The sequence below is a fragment of the Papilio machaon genome, chromosome 13 (assembly GCF_912999745.1).
Source record: "Papilio machaon chromosome 13, ilPapMach1.1, whole genome shotgun sequence".
NCBI classification, from domain to species: domain Eukaryota; kingdom Metazoa; phylum Arthropoda; class Insecta; order Lepidoptera; family Papilionidae; genus Papilio; species Papilio machaon.
Window position 1 is genome coordinate 2725962 of NC_059998.1, and position 23321 is coordinate 2749282.

The window sequence follows — 23321 nt, forward strand, 5'->3', positions numbered from 1 at the left end:
TTCATAAACATTACTTTATAAGTTCTGATAATTTAACATTATTTAATGAAAACAACACAAAATTGTAATTTAATAAATATGTCGAATTTCTCATTACAATTTATTTTTTGAGTCGTTTCCTAAGGAAAACTAAAATTAAATCATAAACGCGAAATGCTTGGCTTATTTTACAAAAGTTAAGTCTCGTATTTCACCACAAATTCATACTGGCGCCCTAGTATATAGCTAGATAGTAACATTTGCAATTCGTATAGAACTATTGCAACTTACATATTCGTAAAGTGAATACTCCGATAACATTTTTGCAGCTCTGTGTACATTCTTTAGCAGAGCTGGGCGTTAACTCGTTAATCCGTTAATCGTTAATTAACGAAGTTAACATTTTGCTTAACGGATTAACTTTTAAGTTAACTTCAAAAAGTGTTAACGCTTTTGTTAACTTCCGTTAAACTCAACTTCCGTTAATAAAAGTCCGTTAATCGTTAAATTAGAAACTTGGAGACGTGCAGTCATTTTGTTTAAATTACGTGCCATGCCACGCTCGTAAGTAAGCTCTGTTGGGCGACTGTCGGCGACTCGAATGGTGAACGAAAGAGTTGACAATTGATATATGTGAAGTTCGCGTGCAAGTGTAGCAAAGATGCATCAGAGCGTCCGGGAAAGACGTGACCAACCGAACAAAATCAAAAGAAGGTTCGAAATAGTATATTTCATTACACAATATAAAAGCACGAGTATGTAATAGCCCACATTCCGAACACTCTTCGTCCCTGCAATACGCCACTTTTTGAGCAACTTTTTTACTCGTGCTTTTTCTTTAGCTTTTCCAAACTCGTGCATTCTCTTTCCCAACTGTCAAAATAATGTCTGTTAAAAAGAAAAACCAACCACGAAGTTTTTACAAAAAAAAAACATTGAAGTTTTTATGATTCATGCAAATATTTCTAAAAAGAAGCCCCTAATTTGTTACAATATCAGTTTTAATGATTTGATTCAATGAATTAGGTTAGTTTTCATTTTCATTTCATCTCATTAAATTTCATTTTCATTTCATATCAATGGAAATAATCTACTGAAGACTTGGTTGTTCGGACATAGTTCCCTTTGCCTACCCACAATGGGTGAAGAAAACAAAAAAAAATCTGTATTCTTTTACGGTTGGAGCCATTTTAGTTAGTTGTGTTTTTATTATTCTATTAAATTGCTTCATTTTTTTTTGCAACTGTATCAAAAATAGTTGTTTAGTACACGTGCGAAACTTTCATTACAACTTGTTCCAACTGTCAACCCTCACCTTCGGCTGCGCCTCGGCTCGAGTAGACATTTGTCGGAACTCTTTGCAATGACAGGCTTTCCGCACTTGTAATGAAATATACTATAATGCATTCATACTTGTCTCTAATACTAATGTGTACATTCTATAAATGTATAGTCAAATTACTTTTTTAAACAAGTGTCGCCACATAAGTGTGAAATTAGTATGTATAATTTTGGTATGGTTAACTGTTAACGATTAACTTTAACTTGCGTTAAATTTTCGAGAATTTAACGCTTTAACGATTAACGAAGTTAATTTTTTAATTAACGAATTAACGATTAACGAAGTTAACTTTTCGATTAACTGTGCCCACCTGTGTTCTTTAGTATCCCATTTTGGGGAGTCTTCATTCCATATGTCTAATAAAGATAAACATATTGAAATAGGAATTTAGTTAGTAATTCCCTCTTTTGAAACATAAATACTTAGCATAGTAATTATTTTCAACTTAACGTAAGCAGGTGGCTCATTAACATGATTTCTTTCGATTTCACAAATGACTTGTAATTTCTTTACTCCTGACAATATGACTGATAATTACGTTCAATGCTCTCCTTTTGTTACCGAACGAGGTTAGATATATACCTAAGCATTATCTTTAACATTACCTAAAAGTATATTACATAAGAATAGTCGTGACGAATATCTTCCTTACTAACTAAAGTACTCGTATTCCTATTTTTTTTTAAAATTCATTTATTGATTATTACCAAAAAATCTTAATATAATAGTTTCTTCCCGCAAAACGACATCAGACATTTGTCTGTGGGATCAAGACATTTTTTAATTAAATTAGTCTACTACGTTTATATTTATATTTACAAGTATACTACTATTGTGACAGATATTGTGACATATAATATTCTTTAACAGTTTTTTTAAAGTAATCCTATAGGTTTATTAGAACTCTGAAATTTACATCGTAAAGAATATTCTCATTGTGAACTTGTTTGCAGAATAATAGTGTTTTAATTATAATTCATTTCAATATTGAAAATAAATTAATGATATGCTCATATTCACATATTTAAAGTCAAAAATCAATAAAATTAAATTAAATTAAAATTCAAGCCAATGATCTTCATAAGACAGGTTCGTTTTTTTATCAGCGAACATATTTTACCTAAAACTAGAAAATAGAAAATGATAAATGTGCAAAGTAAGCTCTTATCAAAATAACAACGGAATAAATTATTCAAATTGTAATTTAGCGGCTATACTTGTTTAAATAAGATAAGGGTAGCACAGGAACAGACGCCTAATGATTACTGATGAGAAAGACCGATTTTGGAGTCACTACGTTTTATTTTGAAGTGAAAATTTGCATGGAATATTTATAACTATGTTGTCATATAAAAAAATTAGCTGTCGCCCGCGACACCATTCGCGTGTATTTAAATAAAAACTTAATAAGTGGCCTATGTGTTCTTCCAGACTATGTGCTATATCCATGCTAAATTTCATCCAGATTCGTTCTGGACATACCTTCAACAAACATCCATCCATCCATCTATACATTCAATCAGTAAGATACAAAATGCTCCTCTGTTTAGCTTATTGGTATTCCGTGAATACATACGAAAGGTTTGTTTTTGTTGGTTATTTTTAAAATATTTGATTCGCCTATTATACGAGTATTGTTGGATACAGTTTTCTGCGAAATAACGAACACGAAATAACGGTATGCAATAAGCCATAAAGCGTTTATTGACAGCATATGAATTCGTGAGTTGATTTAAGATGGCCGAGTTTGCAATACCACCATATTATATGTTTCAAATTCTTGGAACAAATTTCGTTTTACAGTTCTAGAATATTCTATACTATTTATCAATAGAAAGTAAGGCGTATATGTTCGTTCGTTCTTCAAACTTTTATCATGTCTCACAACTTTGATTTGTGACATTATAATATTAATACAGTAGAAAAAATCATCCAAACTATATGAATATATGAACTGTACGATTCTTTAAGATATGATCTTTAAATGCTAATTAAAATTCATGCACAATGGCAAATTTAGTTAGTTTCAAGATGATCTCACAGACAATTCAAGACTTTCTTTAATAATTCGGACGATGATAAAGACATGTTATTTTAGACAAAAACGTTAGGAATGCTTGTGTTTCTGTAAAATTGTAAATTCATTGAACCTGTCAACTTGTGTGAGATGGCCAACAGGACGACGGTCGACGTCGATCGCCTGCTGATCAAAACACGTTATAAAGCCTCTGTTACATTTTTTTATTAATTCCTAGATAATTGATCTACATGATATTCCCGTTAGTCCATTTATTTAAGCTGATGTTAGTATAGATACTGATATTAATATAAAATTGTTTTTGTTGAAAATTTAATCAACTGTAAAATTTAAGTAAAAATTTATAATTTCATGATGTAGTCATAAGCATCGGTGGTTCAGTGGTAGAATGCTCGCCTGCCACGCGGGCGGCCCGGGTTCGATTCCCGGCCGATGCATTCGTATTTTTTTCTTTTGAACCGTTTTTCACATTCCTATGGATCGCTACGTTAGGTATTGGTTGCTGATTGTTTAGAGATTATTTCAATGGATCAAATTTAATTCAATACCTTAATGGATCCCTGCGCAAGTCTGGTATTGATGACTGTTGATGACAATTGATATTTTGATCACTTCTCTTTTTCAGTTTAAAAATAAAGATATTTGGCAAAGAATTGTAGATTCTACATAATTTTCAGGCTGCTGCAAAACTATCGTATTGGAAGTGATTACTTCATATCACAATTTTTGGTCTTCAATTTTATTTTTAGTGGGAGGATAAATCTGTATTATAATATAATTTAGTTTTTTTTTTAATAATAAAGTGAAAATTAAATAAATTGCAGTGTTGCCATCTAAACGCACAAGCCGAAAGTTGTAACCGCGTTGGTTCTCTAATGATACTGCGGTTGTGGTATAGATGGCGCTATAGGTCAGTACTGTAATAGCGGAAAATCTGAAAGTTGTGTAGCGGAACTTCAAAAAGTTATTGTGCATAGAAAAACAAAGTTTAAACATTACAAAAAAGTCTATTGGTCCTTAAATCAAAGCAAGGTTCAAAACCTTTTTGGTATACATATTGTTTTTAGTGAAATTGATAGAATTGCTCAATCGATTCTGTTCAGTGCGAGATGAGCTGAGAACGCTGAGAAGTACCTCCATTGCAATGTTTCTACGTTTTGTGTGTAAAGTCAAATTTACCATCTTTAGTATTTAATCATTAATAGTTATTAATGCATTAATTTTTGGATTGCAATGGCAGACAAGAAATGTTCCAGAAAATACTACAAATCTTTGCAGTGCATACGCATTACAAATTGGATAAATGTGGCAAATACAGCTTTGTGTTGATTCGTTAGAAAAATTGTTATAAAAAAGTGATAAAAGATGCATGCAATATAATAAAATATATTAATGAAAACAGACCGGTTCAAAGTTGCTGAATTATCTATCATTCTAGAAATTTCTAGATAATTTATAACAAAATCGACGGGTATGTATTACTTGTATTAATTCATTTGTGCAAAAAATTAAATAGCATACGTTGTATCAAATAAATAAACTTGGAATAAAAGTGGCACTCCCTGTAACGGCTTTGGTTCCAGACACGGCCGCGGGGCCCGGGTATTGTTATAAGCGACACGCTGATGTCCGCATTTAAATCCGCTTACCCGGATAATCCACGCCGATGCGCGCGGGTCACGTCCCTTTTATTTGTTAAGCAGTAGCTAGTTAGCTTATGTTGTTTCGAAAATTAAACTGCAGTAACTAATCAATTGTTTTGATATACAGAAAATCGAAAATCGTGGACTTGTGACAATCTGGGTGGTGGAGATCAAGGGCTAGTATTTTTCACTTGATAATTATGAGAACTATGAAAAAATTTATTTTCAGATACATTATACTCAAAGTCTATAAGTAGGTATGCGTTTTAAATACTTTTACTTTTTACAAGGCAAGTGTTCAATACCACGCTTTATTTTATTTCCTATCACTCGATCTCAAGAAAGTTTTCAACGTCTCTCGTTTGGTATAGAAGCCATAATAAGACATTTATTTTGTCTCGTGATTTAATCAGTTCGCACCTCAGTAAAAAATTCAAAAAACAAAGTGACGCAGGTAAAGATCATCTTGATATGATTTTGACTGATGAAATTTGAAATTTTGAATAGTTTTTTTGAAATCTAAAAGTGTACAGTAAAAGCATCGTGGGTGTGGATTACTGGATAATTGGACGCCAAGCGTGGCACAACAAAAGAGATTGGTCCCGTTTTGTATTTTTTAAATAAAATTCAAGACCGAAAAAAGGATAACCGGAGATTTAAAACGTACTCGTTTGTTTCGGGCGCGACCTCCGGGAACTTTTGAATTTAAACGAAGCGCTGAAATCATGGAATTGAATTTTAAAACGCTACTCGACGCTGACCGCTTTTAATGTATTTATGTTATATTGCTGCGAACACGCAAAACCTTTTCCGTAGTTAGTGCAAATGGGCATTGTTTTTTATTTCTCTTTATTGCTGCAGCTTTTGTCATAAGACATCGTCAGCAAATTGTTGTTTACAGATTATTGATATAAAGTGAAACTTATTTCTTTCAAGTCATTAATTACATGTATAGTTTCAAGAATTAGTTGCTAGTTGATGAACTCTTTAACCATGTCATTCATGATTAAAGAGTTATTTGGCGTTCTACCGGAATTGCTTGATGTGTCTTACTCTCTCTGTGTCGGTCCCTCATTTCTGAGGATCGTGGGTCAGCATGTATAGGGTCGCATCTGGAGCGGATGATATGCCTCCACCGGATCCTGTCCAGTGCGTCTCTCACGACGGTGTAAAATTTTGTGGACGACATCTCCTTCACTTGGTCAGTCCATCTTGTTGGTGAGCGGCCGGTCTTTCTAATCTATTCGCTAATCGCGCGAGCTATTACTCTCGCTCAATTGTGCTATAGGGATCGTCTTTTGGCCTAGATAGTACATTTGCAATTAATATAACACGATATCCGTTATCATTTCCACAGATAAATTGGCATCCAGACAATGTAGGCGATGACTCAGATCGAGTGACACATGTTGCAAAAATGTACAATTGATATGAAAATCAATATTGTTGTCTGTTAATTGTTTGTCATCTCAACACTACGGACGAACTTAGATATGCATTGATTATTATGCGGGATGTAACCCGAACAAACACTTTCATTTTCTATGATTGGCTTCTATTTAGCATTTTCCACATCTCTTGTAGCTGGTAGTTGGAATGCAATATAATTTTCTTGATATCTCTTGACATTAATAACTTTGCGTGAATACCTTAAGATTCGACAACAAACATCTAATATAGTCTCGTTATGATTAAACATAATATTGCAGCGGTCAATTTTACTAATATTATAAATCCATGTTTGATGGCTCAACGGATATTGCTGTTTGGCACAAATGTAGAAAATACTTTTTTTTTAAATCCGCGTGGATAGAGTCGCGGGCGACAGCTACGAATCTATATTTTTAGCTTAATTTTGGTTTGTTACTGAAAAGAAACCGAACGAAATAGAATAAAAGTACTGTCTCCGTCATTTGATTATTTTTAAATGAGGCTTTTAGTGTATTAGTTAAATTGTAAAAGCTTTATGAATCATTTAATTTATATTTGCAAAAGTGAGTCTTATTATTTGTTACTTATTAGAAAATTGTGGAATATACACACAGTATTGTATAATTTTTACATTATATTATATTAAAAAGTAAATCATATTATATTAAAATAGAAATGACTAATTTCAAATACATTCTTTAATCATTAATAATAATATTAACATTATTAGTTAAGTTAACGAGCAAGTTAGATATAGACTATCTAAAGTTATTTAAAAGTACCTACACGTCGAGAGATAACCCGAACTAATGTGGTTAGGACCAATAAATCATTGTCGTGAGCATGCTATTCCCTTATCTGTGTGCCTTAACTGCTCCTCAGCTTTTTATACCCACTAACAGCTTACATATTTCCCTTATTTTGTTACATATTGTTAGATGTCTGTTTAATGTGCCTACTAGCGCAATGGTTTTAAAAATAATGACTAGTAAAAAGGATGTTCTTGATTCTTCTTAACTCTAATTTGGTAACAGAGAATTTTTTTTGGAGAACTTTTTGGTGAGAAAAACGGCAAAATATTCTTTGGATGTTTGTTTTGTAATTCTTGAAAACCCGCATTATTTATTTGCTATCCTTTCTATGTTCCAGCTACCATTACCTAATAGATGATGGTGGAACATTGTGAAACAAAAATATTCGCCCAACGTGGGGCTCGAACCCACGACCCTGAGATTAAGAGTCTCATGCTCTACCGACTGAGCTAGCCGGGCAGATGAAGCAGTTTACGTAAAGGGGGTATATATGTATTTTCCATCACAAACAACACATTTTATGCAAATATCTTTCAAGCTTAAACTCCGAATACAGTCTTTCTTTAATCGACGCACACAAAATGCTGAGCAAAAACGCGAAATTATTACATTTAGACAGATTCTGATATTTGTAATTGTGCTACGACTTATACTAAAAAAGCTATTTGCTTTTGTTGAATATGTAAAACAAAAGACATTTTTATGTTTTTTTACGGAAATTAAATTAACCTTTTATAACAATGAAAATATAACGAGTACACTTTGTAATGAATATTTTATGAAAATAGTTGATTTAATGTTGCGACCTTCTCACAATGCCTCGCAACGACACGAACAATTATTTGCCTGTTCAAATGGCACTTAGTACGTTAATCGTTCGGTAACTTTAGGTGGGGATATCAGTAAAAATAAACACTTCACTTCGAGGAGTACTTTTATTTGCCAACACAACCGTTCTGGTCGGACTCTGGCAAGCGAATGCCCGACCAAGCCAAGTTTTTCGATACACCACGACACAAGTCAAATAAGTGTCTCTGAATATATTTCACTACTTCCTGTCAGTTTGAAGGCAAGTGTCAAGCGAACATCCCTTCAAACTGGCAGCCAATAAATAGTCATTTGACATAATAGAATAAAATAAATATTAATTATAATCGATAAAATAAATTATGTTATATATTATGTTGGTAACAGCTCGGCCATCCGCTTACTTACGAGTCCCTCGTAATACAGTATAAATTAGTAAACATTATTACACACTTCGATGTACATTAATTGTCAATACAAAACCATTTATTGATAACAACCAAAACAGAGAAAGAAAAAAAAATTGTGTTTATTTTATTTTATACATTACTACTACATAGGTATTTAGTTAATCAAGTAGGTAGTACATTTTCTCTAATTCATTTGATTCGTAATATCTTATTTCCAATCTACTTATCGTAAGCAATCTTCAACATTCGATTAGGCTTTATTCGTGACAATGATAAGCCAATCCTAACTGATCCATGACACTGATCAGTGGCCTAACTGATCCTTGACGTTGATCAGTACCCTAAGCTGATCCATGACGTTGACCAGCGACCTAAACTGATCCTTGACGTTGATCAGTACCCTAAGCTGATCCATGACGTTGACCAGCGACCTAAACTGATCCTTGACGTTGACCAGTACCCTAAGCTGATCCATGACGTTGACCAGCGACCTAAACTGATCCTTGACGTGGATCAGTACCCTAAGCTGATCCATGACGTTGATCAGCGACCTAAACTGATCCTTTACGTTGACCAGTGACTGACATTAAACTAATAATTACATTAATCAGTTAACGACCTCTGAGCTAATATGATTTATTTACGATATACGAATTGCTAATGTTCGATCTGCTTATTTATACTTTACAGTAATAATTAACAAATAATAACAGCTTGACAGTTGGTCCATTGATCTACAAATCGTAATGAATTAACATAATATCGAAATTAACTATACAATCAACTCCATAAACATTGTAATATCAAACTGCGTAATTCGACTTACAATTTATTCTTAATCATAATATTTCGTAAAAATATTGAGATCGTGACAATTTCCCTGTTTGACCTCTACTCATTTTCTGGCGCACTAGTAGATTCAGCGTCAGAAGAAGCCTCATCTTCGGACATCGGACGTGAAAAAGTGAGCCACGGAAATATCTTGTCAATAGCAACAATAGATTCATAACGCCTCCCTTTTCTAGTAAGAGGAGTGTCCTCGATAACAAACCTATCATTAGGAAGAATCTTTTTAATTCGGTAGGGACCTTGGCATTTTGGTTCGAGTTTCTTAGACTGTCCTTCTATGCCAGCCGCCGCCCTTATAACTCTAACAAGATCCCCCTCATGGAAAACTACATTTTTGTTCCTATGCCTATCGAAACGCTCCTTAGACCTTTGTTGTTGACTTTGGATAAGTTCGTTAGCTTCCGACCTCATCTTATCCAAGTTTTCCTCAGTTGACCTTGACCCCGAATTCGAGATAACGTCATTTAATTTACCTTGTGATGGGTTTGTAACGTTGCAGCCGAATAATAGTTCGGCTGGCGTCTTTTTAGTTGTCGCGTTTATTGTAGTGTTGATACCTAGCTGTATATCCGGCAAATGTTCATCCCATTTGCCGTTTGGTTCGTCATGATTCATAGCTCCAAGCGCGGCTAAAATAGTGCGGTTGTACCGCTCTACTTGTCCGTTCGCGCGAGGAGTAGCGACGGCATTGTAAATATGTTTAATACCTGTAGACTTAATAAACGATCTAAAAGTATTGCTCGTAAAGCTAGTACCTTGGTCGGTAATTAAGCGCACTGGCGTCCCAAAATAGCTAAAGTGCTCTTTAAAAACTCTGATGCTCGTTGAAGATTTTGTGTTTCTTACTGCGAAGAGATTTATAAATTTCGTGAAAGCGTCAATTAGTACGAGAATATACGTATTTCCTCGTTTTGATCGTATGAACGGACCCAAATGATCCGCGTGAATTGTGTGGAAGGGTTTGTCGACTTTCGGAATGGGGTGTAACTCACCCGCTTTAAGTCCACTTGGGGCCTTGTGATGTGCACACTCAAGACATGAAGCTACATATTTTTTTACGAAACGCCTCATTTTGGGAAACCAGTATGACGCTTGAATACGAGCTAGCGTTTTATCTACACCGAAATGTCCGATATCGTCATGGTTACTCTTCAGTATTTGCCACCTAGCACCCCTAGGAACCACCCAACGTTCATCGTTGTCGCCGATAACACGGAAGACACGGCCATTCTTTAATTTGTAGTTCTTATAAATATCTACAACGTCTTTAGTCTTAGGGTCGTTCAAAATATTAGAAATAACCTTTATTTCCTCATCAGCTTGTTGTACTGTAACGAGCCAGTCGTCCGTGTTAACCGCGAGAACATCTATGACGTGCTGATCATTACCCGGCCTATAAACGGGACACCTACTAAGTGCGTCAACATGGGCCATTCTCTCACTAGGCCTATATTCAATTTCGCAATCAAATTCCAAGAACTGTACCCACCAACGTGCAATTCTAGGAATCAAGTCTCGTTTGATCAGAGTACTTCTTAAAGCGTTACAGTCTGTTATGATTTTAAATTTTATTCCTAGTAAATAGACCCTAAACTTAGCTAACGATGCTATGACCGCAAGAGTCTCGAGCTCAAATGAATGAAGCTTTTGTTCGTCAATACTAGTTTGTCTACTATAATATGCAATTACTTTTAATAAGCCTGTCTCATCTTTCTGCATTAATATTCCCGCTACCCCAAATTTACTCGCGTCAGTATGTAATTGTGTTTCTGCTTGAGGATTGTATATTGTTAGTATAGGTCGTTCTATAAGATTTCTTTTTAAAGCCTCGAATGCCCTAACTTCATCATCACCCCATTTCCATGGTGTGTCTTTTTTCAGCAAAGCAGTGAGAGGCCGGGCCAACAAAGCGAAGTTCTTTACGAACCTTCTAAAATAACTTGCCAGACCCAAGAACCTCCTAACTTCATGAACGTTTCGCGGAGCGTTAAATTTTGATACTGCATCGGTCTTATGGGTACCTGGCCTAACACCTTCGGAACTAACCTCATACCCCAGATAGTCGATTTTATCATAGAAGAACTTGCATTTGCTTAACTTTAGTGTTAGACCATTTTGTTTCAGCAATTCAAGGACTTCCTGAAGGCGAAGCAGCCCCTCATTAAATGTGCCAGCGGGGATTAGTATATCATCCATATAAACAAGTACATAAGAGCGGACTGATGATTTGTTAATGATCTTATTTATGGTTCTTTGGAAAACCGACGGCGCATTTACTAGACCGAATGGCATACGATTATATTCGTATTGACCATCTGGTGTTACGAATGCAGTTTTGTCGCGAGACCCTTCGGCAATCGGAATTTGGTAGTAGCCTGAAGCCAGGTCTAGGCTGATATATAAGGAACTACCCGATAATAGGTCAAGCTGATCTTCTATCCGTGGTAAGGGATAGTGTTCACGTTTAGTTTTTTTGTTTAGAGCTCGATAATCTACGCAGAGCCGTTTCTCACCGGACTTTTTGTTTACTAGCACGATAGGAGAAGCAAATGGGGAACTGGATTCACGTACTATTCCACTATCTAACATTTCTTGAACCATTTCACGTACACGCTGTCTTTCTGTAAACGACAGACGATATGGGCGGTAAACAACCGGTTCCGAGTCTTCCAGATGAATCACCATTTCTGTTTCAGTTGTGAACCCAAGATCTTTTAAACTGTTAGAGAAGCAGTCCTTATATTCTTTCAAAAGAAGCTTTAGTTTATTTTTATCTACATCGTTAATACCATCGCCAATATTTAATGTTGATTCATCTGTAAGTGGCTCAGTAACCGTATGTACTTGATTAACTTGAAGGCATTCCTCTAACTTTATAGCACGAGTGATCAAATCCCCATATTTAAATGTCATATCATTCAATCCTATATTCTGTACAAGAATAGTCCCTAAGCCCTGATCTACAGAGTATTCACCCGGAAATAAGTAATACTCCATATTCTCGCAGCCCCTTACGGTCCCGTTAATATAAATCCTACCCGTATACGGTTCCGCGCTAGTAACGGGGACAGCACTTGTTTTTCCACTGATGATAGTAACATCCTTAGCACAATTTAATACACATTTATGTTGGGCGGATTGCTGTATCTTTTCAAAAATTACGTCGGTCTCAGTTTTGGTTATTTTTATGCTAGGCCTTTCAGTAAACGTATGTCCCAGCATGACCGGTGTGTTGATGTAAGTGTCATCTACTACTAGAATTTCGACATCTTTTTCCGTAACCCCTTGAATTTCAACTGTCGCGAGAGCAGAACCCAAAGGGCAAAAACGAATGTTACCAAAACCTGAAAGTATTGGACCATCAACAGGTTCCCATTTGAGTCCAAGACTATGAGCATCACTACGACGAATAAGAGTACCCTCACAGCCCAAATCGACTAAGCATTCTGAAATCTTGTCGTTTATTTTTAATGGCATTTTATACTTTAGACTAGAGTCACGACTACTTTCGATACGTAATACTTTTTTGCTTTCGTTTTGATTACTTTGCGTCTTTTTAGGACACTCGGACGCCATGTGACCCCTCAAGTTGCAGAGAGTACATTGGCTCCTTGGTTTTGTGCATCGAAAAAATGGATGTCCGGTTTCATTACAGTTAAAGCAAACTAAATGACTATAGTTCGATTTTTGCTGTGGGTTACTTCTGTTATTTAATGGTTGGGAATTTGAAATACTCTGCTGCGTACGTTTATCTCTATCCCTACTCTTTATATCGACAGGCGTATTCCTATCTTGTCCTACCTTCACAGTTTTAAAGAACTTGAGGACCTGTTCCGGTTCATTAAACTCTGCGCCTTGCGCACCTAAACGTATACTCCTATCCTCGATGCCGAATATCAAGCAATCAACGGCACGTTTACCTATTATTTCACACCGATTCAAAAGATTCATTTTTGCATAATAATATAATTCGAGTGATTCACCGTAACGAACTTTTTTACCTAACATTTCCGTAAGAAGTTCAGCGTAGTTGTCGCGAGAGGGAAAAGATTCTCGGAGTTTGATTTTCCATTCAGGCCACGAGTATAGCAAAGACGGTAACCCCTGATACCAAGTTTTAGCTACCCCAGTTAACTTAGGTAAGGCGTAATGAATCATATGTTTTTCGTCCCAGTTATAAATCTGCGCGCATTCCTCTATTTTGTGCAACCATGAATCTATACTTTGCTCTTTACAGAACGGGTCAAACTCGGGTATGACATTGTTAAGAACAGGGAACTTGTCACGCTCATTACTACTTCTATCCTTAATACCTTGCATAACACTAATAAACTCCGCAAAGAACTGTTGCTGCGTATCCCCGTACCTCGTGTCACCAGTGGCACTGCCGTCATCGGCCCGGTCCACAGCAGTCGTCCGCGACGGAGGACCTCTGGTACAGCTCGGCTGCTGCTCGACGCTCTGGATTACCGGTGGAGTGCACGCTCTCGAACTGCGAGATCGCCGCGACCTCGTAGACCGCCTGCGATCGTTGCGATCGTGATGTCTCGATTGATGCCGGCTCCGATGACCACTATGCGACCGCCTCTTACTGCGCGGCCGACTAGAGCCTCGCGAAGAGTCACTTCCAGCCGATTCGGCCCTTCGCTTACGTTTGGGCATTGTCGCGGGCAATCTCGAACAAAACAACAAGCAAAGTTAAAATTATATTATAGGAACTCGTAAGATATCTAGAAAACCTAGGTGTATTATGAGGCTAACTCGTATACAGTTATGATCGCCATTATCTACATATTGCAATAGTGCGGTTCATCTAGAAATCTAAGTTATTGTAGTAGTAAACTCAAAAAGACAGAAGAAAGAGAGAGAGAAAAAAAATAAAATTGAAGTCTAAATAAATCGTTACAATTTGAACGCATTTCTTCATTCTTGCATATAATTCATACGATACCGTATAATTATGCCAAAAGAAAATTAAAGCGGAATGGCAAATAAGAAATAAGAATATAAAGGAAAAAAAAAAGTATGAGGGTAACCGATAAACAAAGAAAAATAATCTCGATATTGTTCAAGAACGTCAGTTCTCAGTATCGTTACATTCGTTAGGGAGAAAAGCTTTGAAACACTACCGACTAGTTACATATGTACTTACGTTTTCGTTACGTTCTTTAAGTCGCTTGATGTGGGCGGGTGGGATCACACCGAGATATCGGAACAACTCAGTGCGATCCCACTTCTGAGATGTTGCGACCTTCTCACAATGCCTCGCAACGACACGAACAATTATTTGCCTGTTCAAATGGCACTTAGTACGTTAATCGTTCGGTAACTTTAGGTGGGGATATCAGTAAAAATAAACACTTCACTTCGAGGAGTACTTTTATTTGCCAACACAACCGTTCTGGTCGGACTCTGGCAAGCGAATGCCCGACCAAGCCAAGTTTTTCGATACACCACGACACAAGTCAAATAAGTGTCTCTGAATATATTTCACTACTTCCTGTCAGTTTGAAGGCAAGTGTCAAGCGAACATCCCTTCAAACTGGCAGCCAATAAATACCCGTTCGGCATAAAAGTCAGAAAGATGACATAATGTTGTCTGAAACATGTTGACTTTTAGAGCTCAGCAAAATGTTGTCTTTTCGATAACTTTTTGTCGATGTCATTTTAAAGCAATCTCAATGATAACTAAATGATGACTTTTCGAGAACATATTTTTTTGTTAATAAAACTTTAAAAAATTTTCAGATTTATTGAATTTCCTTAATAATCATTTTTAAAAAACAATTCTAGTTACTTTTTCAAAAATAAATTTGGTGTTCAATTCAAAAATAATTCGAAATTGAAATATACGAAAAATTGAATTGTTAGTACTTTTCGCGACAACAGCGGCCATTTTGTTCTATACGGACCTCTCACTCATCCATTAAAGAGTGATTGTTGACAAGCGTGAATTGCATCGTAATTCGTTCGGCATTGCTAAGTGGTTTTATTCAATTATTACAACATAAACGTAATATTTTTGACTTAACATACTGGTTGAAACTATAATTAATAGTATTTGTGATTCTTATTATTCAGTTAGTTGTCAAGAATTTAATTGCCGAACAAATAAACTTGTAAGTATGAATATAGGTTATAAACACATTTTTTTATATTTTATAACTAATTAAATTATTTAAAATTGTTGTAAGACGATGCTCGTCGCTATTTTAATTAAATGCAGTTTAAATATTTTACTTTTTAAAATATTTCTAACTTTAAACATTTGTATCCAATTTTGTTCATTTAATTCATACATTCATACATAATAAAAAAAAACTTATCAGCATCGTCTTTGTAAAAGTGTCTGATAAAATTTAGAATGCGCTAAAATTTAATGAATATTTTCAATTTCTAATTTGATATTTTTTTAGGATTCAACACAAGATGTAAAAGTAAGAAACTAAAAGTAGAAAGAGGATAATATCGTCAAGTTCTTCTGATAATGAGGGTATGTAACAAATAAAGTTGTTCAATTATATATAATTATTTTGTTCCTTATTAATAAAACACTTTATTTTCAGATAGCGGAATAAATAATATACCAATGCCACCTGCCACGTACGTGAGCCAAAAGGATCAGCAACCACCACCAACATTTAAAACTCCTATATCATTACTTGAGCCGTAAAAGTATTTATAATTTTAATAATAAGATTATTTATATTGGTATGTCATATCGTTATTATTCATTGTGTTATCAAATAAACAATAATTAAACCTATTTACCATGTCGATTTTAATTTTACACTAGCCTCTTAATTTTAACATAAAAACTTAACTTATGATATCTAGAAAATGTTATCTTTCTGATATCTTTTTAATGATCTCTAAAAGATGGCGCTAGATGGCTCATAAGAGAGCTTTATGTTAACTTTATGTTAACTTTATGTTGATTTTTTGGTTATCATTTCTGATATCAGATCTTGAATAATGTTAACATTAAGAGAACTTTATGCTATCTTCTTGCCGAACGGGTAGTCATTTGACATAATAGAATAAAATAAATATTAATTATAATCGATAAAATAAATTATGTTATATATTATGTTGGTAACATTAAGGAGCTAGTTACATAATTATTTACAATGATAATGTAAATTTGTGTAAAGAAGGAGATAATGCGATTTTAAATAGTAAAGGCTACATTTCTTACCAGATTTTTTTTAATTCAAGAGCATGAAATTTCTTGTGCACATAGATTTTGATTTAAAACAACGTACACGTAAAAATGGTTCACTTTAAAAATTAAATATATCGTTGGCGTATTGAACATTTTGCTTATAGACATCTTTATGAAGATACGACTTAGAAGCGGTATGCTTAAAATGGACCGTAAATTCTTTAAAGGTGATTTTACGACGTGTACATAAAGAAAGCCATCTGGTAAGTGGCGTTTACCAAAATAGACGAGAGTGGAAAAGTAATAAATAACAAAGAAACACAAACTATTTTTCAAATTGAAATTGAGTCTGGGGATGTCACAAATTATTTTGACACCCATCATATCAAACCTAAATATTTTTAAGGCCAAAAGTACACAAAAATTTAGGCGACCGTTTTTGAGCCATAGATGTTTTTTGAACCTATAAAACAAGCCATTGTTCCAGAATATTGATTAAGAACTCTTTGATCGAAGTCTAAGTTTTTTTTTAAAACTCGTGTCGCATTAAAAGGTTACGGTTTCGATGGCGCCACGGACATTAGTATGCGTGTGTTGGTTCCTGCAGGAAATGGCGCACGCAGACAGTTAGGATTGACTTAGCAACTTCAATGACCTAGCTTAGCGTATGGATGTTTTAAACGTAATAGTACTTTTTAAATTTGTTCTTTTTAAAGTAACTAAAAATTAAGATTTAATGGCAACAGGATGCTTCTTGCCAGTTTTATAGATGTAATTTTTTAAAGCTATTTCAATACCCGCCATATACAAATGAAACTGTCAAAATAATATCCATTTAAGATAATAAAGATAACAAAAATACTCCTAAATACAGTTTATGTCAATAACGTACTGTCGCATTAAAAAACTTATTATTTTATCAACTTTTTAATACAATGCCGTGAAAAATATAAGAACAGTATAAATCCAAAACGTAATCTAACTTTTGAAATTACTTATCATTTGTTCCCTTTGTATTTCGAACGTATTTTCCTGTATGGATGTTACTCTGACGCGTTTATTATGTTATGGATTTTAGTATTAAATTGTCTTTGTAGCGTTTAGATTCAGTTATTCATTAATGTCGTTTTATTGCGGTTGGTATAACACGGTTATAGTAAGTTGTGCTCTAGGAAGATTAACTCCCGGGTTTTCCCATGAATCACAGCCACGTGCGTCAAAGAAATTATATTGAAAGGCTTTATATTTTGCAATTGGGTTAATATATGAGAATTATTCATCATTTTTGTATTCACAGAATATTTAAACTTAACCATAAAAAAGTAAATAAATGTCATTCAATCTCGCTATTTGTTTTTTTTAAATTGTTCATTTTTGCAATCGTTGAAATATTGTTTCTTATTTTGTTACTGTAAATAATCATGAAGAACATAGAAAAGTGTGCTTCAAAATTGTCCCACTATTTTTGTAATATTTTAATTTAATCATTTCCTCTTTTTATCCTTTGATAAAAGGGTGGGGAGGGAAAAGGACTAAAATTAGACCTCTACCAAGTATTCTCATCATACGAAACACGGAATTCCATCTACTTTAAGCATGTCTTCTATGTGGTCGTTGTATTGTACCGGTAGACCAAGCAAGTTACTGTAAAATATAGGCATATTTAAGAAACTAATTTTTATATTTTTATGTATTCTGACTAATACTTTTTATATTTGTATCCGGTATTACAAATAGATAGTAATTGAGTTAAAGTTAATATTTATCTTGACTAACATTTATTTACAATCGTGACTGGTTATGTACATTTTGCTTATGTATTTTGATCGTTGTATTAATCGTAGGATTTTAATCATATATCTTCAATATATTACATCATATTTTTATGACAAAACAGTAAAGGGATATCTTTATTCCCGTTCACTAGTGAGATAAAAGGTAAAATGTTTTCGGTCCAACGGTCGATTCTAATTGGTTTGTATTTGTTAGCTGTCAACGCACCTGCAAGTTCAAGCAAAAAATGTTTCAATAAAAAGCCTGAAATCTGTTGTGGTTGCTTATTGGTTACGATGACCGTATAAAACAGGTGAACCGGCACGTTTGCAGCTTCCATAAAAAAACTTCATTATTCATTGTAGACATATTAAATGTTAAAGGAATTCATCAGAGAACGTATTTTCATCAATAAGTACCTGCAAATTCGATTCTTAAGTGCTCGATTTATAAATCAGAGATAACAATAAATGTTAATTTGGTTCGCATTACGTCCGTTTCTTCGTACGAAGACAATATGTGCGCATGTCGAATCATTCACCCTTGCGTTTACGAGCGAATGTGACGGTTTTATAGCGCGGGTAATGAGCGAGATGAGGACCGTTTGTTGTAATTAATTTACTAGGTATTGCAACTTATGATGCAGTCAGTGCATCAAGAAACGTTCATTTCAATCTGGATGCATTAATTTGCTTATATTCACAAATCTAATTAAATGAATCGCAGCTTTGAATATTATTTTATTCGTGCCATCACTATTGACTGCCGAATCACTCATAAAAATAATATTGTTGTTAACTACACAATTTTTTTAGTAACTAAAGAGTTTTTATATTATTATTATTAATAAATAAAATCAAAAATAAACAAACTGATTCTTTCTAAAATACAAATTTATCTCTGAGAAACACGGGTTTTAGTGGGAAGTAATTTAAAGTGGGAAGGGCCTCTAGTCATGCATAAAGAGGAAAAAATCATTTTCCCTGATCCACCATAAGAGTGTGAGTAATGAACTAATTTTGGATTGATTCCATATTATTAGTCAAACAGTAAGTAAACGTTCAAAGTAAGATATTAGAACTAATTGTAACAAATCCTTGTATTCAAAATGTTTACTAGTTTCCAATATTGCTTATAACTATTTACTAGGTTTTTCGTGAATATGAAAAAGCTTACTGTTATACTGAGATTCGTTCAGTGCTTAGCAAGCTACTTAGACTTAGTGTGAGAATTTGAGAGAAGAGAGGATCTGAGAAAAGAATTGGAGTTAAAAATTATGAAACAAAATGTAATACTTACTGCACATACTTAGTTTCTCGGAATCTGTACTTATATACTTTTATTGCTCGAAATTAAACTTAATGTGGTGTAGTAAAGATGAAAATTAATTTTTTCAAATCGCATTTCATCGAATTTACAAAGAGATTAATTTAACATCAGTGATACAAATTGACACATAATAAGTGACGATTGAATTAATTTATTTACCCTGTCATAAAATCTGCTTAAAGCTTAAACTCATAAGGAAATGAGCATCAATTTTATGCTCTCAATAACTCATGTTGATGGAATTTCCCTGCATGTAAGTAAAGTGTGTGAAGTTGCACATGTACGTTAGGGTTGCCACATTGCTATATCCAATAACGATAAATTAACCAATTAATACTAAAATGTTGACATATTCAATGCATTTACGATCTCTTTTATATGAAAGTAGAGTCGCCTGGCGATTTGTTGGCACAGAAACATTATGGCAAAGTCTGTTGACATCTTTAAAACAGCAAGAATTGTTCAAAATAATGAAATGCTACTAATTTAAACTAGTTGAATAAAAGACATTGGAAGTTGATGACATGTAGTGAGTACTTGTTTCATTTGATACTTTGTTCAGTGAAGAGAAAATTACTAGTACTAAAAACTAGTATTTTTCGTTCTAAAGCATCTTTTGACCTCTTTAGTTACGGAGTCAAGGGCTTAGTCATTTTGTATATTCTCTTATTTACATAATAAATTCGACCGCTTACTAACTTTTCTTAAATTCACGTGAGGCGTTTGTGTAAAAATAGCCCTTTGCGCTTCGCTAATTTATCTAACAAATAACGCATTTGTACATATTGAAAGAGAAACGTTGGTGAATCGCCCTGTCCGTATGTGATTCATGATATGTAAACATGTCGTAAATTAAAGGTGACTTGCCTTGGTCATCAGAGCAATATCACGCATTGAGACATGTGGAAATCCTTACTGGAGTAAAATCTTTGCATATTTCATTTATAGTGCTTTTAAAAATATCACTTTACGATGGCGCTAAGAATTTTATTGCTATAGCTATAGCTAACTAAGAAAGGAAAATTCATATATTTCATTTCACATTTTCCGGTTTTGTGCAAAAAATTAAATTTTAGCTTTCGTACAAAACTTGCATATAAAAGTTTTTTTAAAAAAAACTGAGACTATTATGTACATTTAGGTGTTACAGAGAAAACTCATGGTTAGAGATTACTAAAGTGTCTTGGCTCAAATCACTTTAGTGCCATGAGTTCTGACTGATATTTGATGTAATTATCTTAACTTACGTTTCTCAAGTTTGGAATCCGCGTTACCACTGTTACATAGATCGTATTGAAAACATCCAAAAACGTTTCATAAAGTACCTTTGCTTCCATCAGAAAATCTCTTACCACTCCGGGAACTACCTTGAACTCTGTCGTAAATATCATCTGTTGCCGCTTTTCATTCGACGCGAGACTGCCGATTTTATCTTCGTCCTAAAAATCTTTAATAACGAAATAGATTGCCCAGATTTATTGTCCAAATTATATATAAACGTCCCATGCAAATCAATTCGTTCAATACCGCCTTTGCTATTGCCTAAAGCGTCATCAAATTACAGACAAAATAGTTATATTGTGCGTGCAATTGCAAACTTTAACAAAATTTGTAAGCAACACGATTTCGATCCATTCATGACGAGTGTATCCTCGGCACGAAAGTGCTTGGCTCTTGATTTCTTTAAATAAAATGTACATGTGAACTGTTGCTGTTAATAATATGTATATATTATAAAATAGCTTACATTGTTTTATATTATTTTAGCTTAATAGTTGCGGTATTTGTTTGCTCATCTCAGATATAAAATTGCTATAAGTGAAAACTTGTTATTGGCTTTCAGTCATCCATTTTAGAGTTATTTAGATTAATATAGCTGTAAGTTTTCCATGTAATAAATAAATAAATAAATAAATAAATAAATAAATTAATAATAAATGTTACTAACATTATAAAAGCGAATGTTTAGATGATGAATGGATGGATGGATGTTTGCTACAAACAATTCCGGCTTCTAATTAAGTTTTTTTTAATTCTGTATGGAGTTGCGAGCCATAGTTAGTATTAAAAATGCGAAAGTTTACATGGATGAAGAACACTCTATGAAAGAACACATAGACTTCTAATTAAGTGTTTTTTAATTTCTCGTGGACGGAGTCGCGGGGAAACGCTAGCGTTGAATTAATTGACATTGTCAGTGCATTGAGTCACAGTGGTTGCAACGTCAATAAAAAATGTGACATAAAAAGTGCCGATATTTTATGTGTCATACACAACATAGAAGGACTAAAACACACTGGATTTAGATAAATCTAATGTCCTAGTTACATCACTAAAGCCACGCATGTGTTGTTAGTTTTTTGTGTTATTTTCAAGATAATTTTTCATTTTTAAGGTATTGTAAAAAAAGATTGAAGATATTAAAGATGAATTGTGATTTTCGATTTCAAAATATCACTAACCTAATTATATATACAAGTACATAATATACTTAAATTAATCAATAATTCTTAGGCCAACTAGGCGTTATGGCCCGCCGTAAATAATTGTAATTTAATTTCATTTCATACGACACTAGTACCAAACATAGATATTGAGAAAATAACAAAATTACTTAACTTTTAGTGTACGTGCCGGAAGCTTAATTTAAGTCCCCATGCCCTTCTCATCCTTTTCTTATAAGGAAGGGGAAGCGGATTTGACGGCGGAGGGGATGAATAGGAAGGAAAAATATTCTCTTTCTGTGCGTTCCCTCGTTCATCGATTAAAGCTAGGCAATGCTTCTGCAATTACGAATGTCTATGAGCAGTGGTCGCTTCATTATTTCAGCGAATTCAGGTGGCCCCTCACTTTTTTGGCACCTAATGATATGAAAAAATTCTTAAAACACGGATTTCCGTAGCATATTGACTCACTTAATAGATTGGTCATAGTCTTCCATTAAACACTATTTATTTACTCAGTACTCCTTATTTCCGATCCACTCATTCAATAATCATTGGTTAAACGAAATCTGAAGTAATGTTGAGTATCATTCAGTTTATTGTTTGTATTTTCACAAGTAACAATATATTTATCAATGTGTCTGATAAAAAATCTATTGATTCATATTTAAAGACATCCGGTTGTGATTAATTTGGTTGAAATTTTTGGTTTAATAAATTGGAATTTAACAAATGTTTGTCAGTATTCTTTGAATTTTATATCAAACATGAAATATTCCTAAAAACACATTCTTGCGCAAATACATACTTATTGTTACTAGATAGTAGAGATTGAATGAGTCCAGATTGTATTAAACCGTTGATGCCTTACCATAAAAAACTTAGACAGTGTTTTAATTACATTTTAGCTTAAACATACGTCAACCCTTTTATACCGTGACTAGCCCCTGACTGACGTTTCTCAGAAAATACACAAATCGCACCTAAAAAAATTGTATGTGTAGCAGATTATGAAAGTGTTGATGTAGACTTTAACCATGTAGGTTACTTAGATAATTATCCTATAATATTTTCTATAGGAAGAAAACAAAAATAAATATTTCATTACTTACTGGCAACCTAATTACGAATATTTAAAAAAGGAGTGTTCTTAAATTAAATAATGGAAAATTGCGTCAAGCGTTATTAAATTACGAAACTGTAAAAGCATGAGGCATTAGTCTTTTAGCAATAGCACTTAAAATCTGTTAGTTGTAAACAGTTGTATGTGTGTGCGATACAATTTGTAACAATTAGTCG

At 33.9% G+C, this 23321-nt stretch overlaps 1 long non-coding RNA gene and 2 other non-coding genes across 3 annotated transcripts; 2 read left to right on the plus strand and 1 right to left on the minus strand.

The window, feature by feature from the left end:
- The first annotated feature begins 3725 nt into the window (after positions 1-3725).
- On the plus strand, positions 3726-3796 carry Trnag-gcc. Its single transcript has one exon. It is a non-coding gene; the product is annotated as a tRNA-Gly (tRNA).
- A 3835-nt stretch (positions 3797-7631) lies between these two features.
- On the minus strand, positions 7632-7704 carry Trnak-cuu. The gene has a single exon. It is a non-coding gene; the product is annotated as a tRNA-Lys (tRNA).
- Positions 7705-15400: 7696 nt separating this feature from the next.
- LOC123721606 lies at positions 15401-16005 on the plus strand. The gene is made up of 3 exons (XR_006756271.1): positions 15401-15430; positions 15728-15804; positions 15878-16005. It is a non-coding gene; the product is annotated as an uncharacterized LOC123721606 (long non-coding RNA).
- The last annotated feature ends 7316 nt before the right edge of the window (positions 16006-23321 follow it).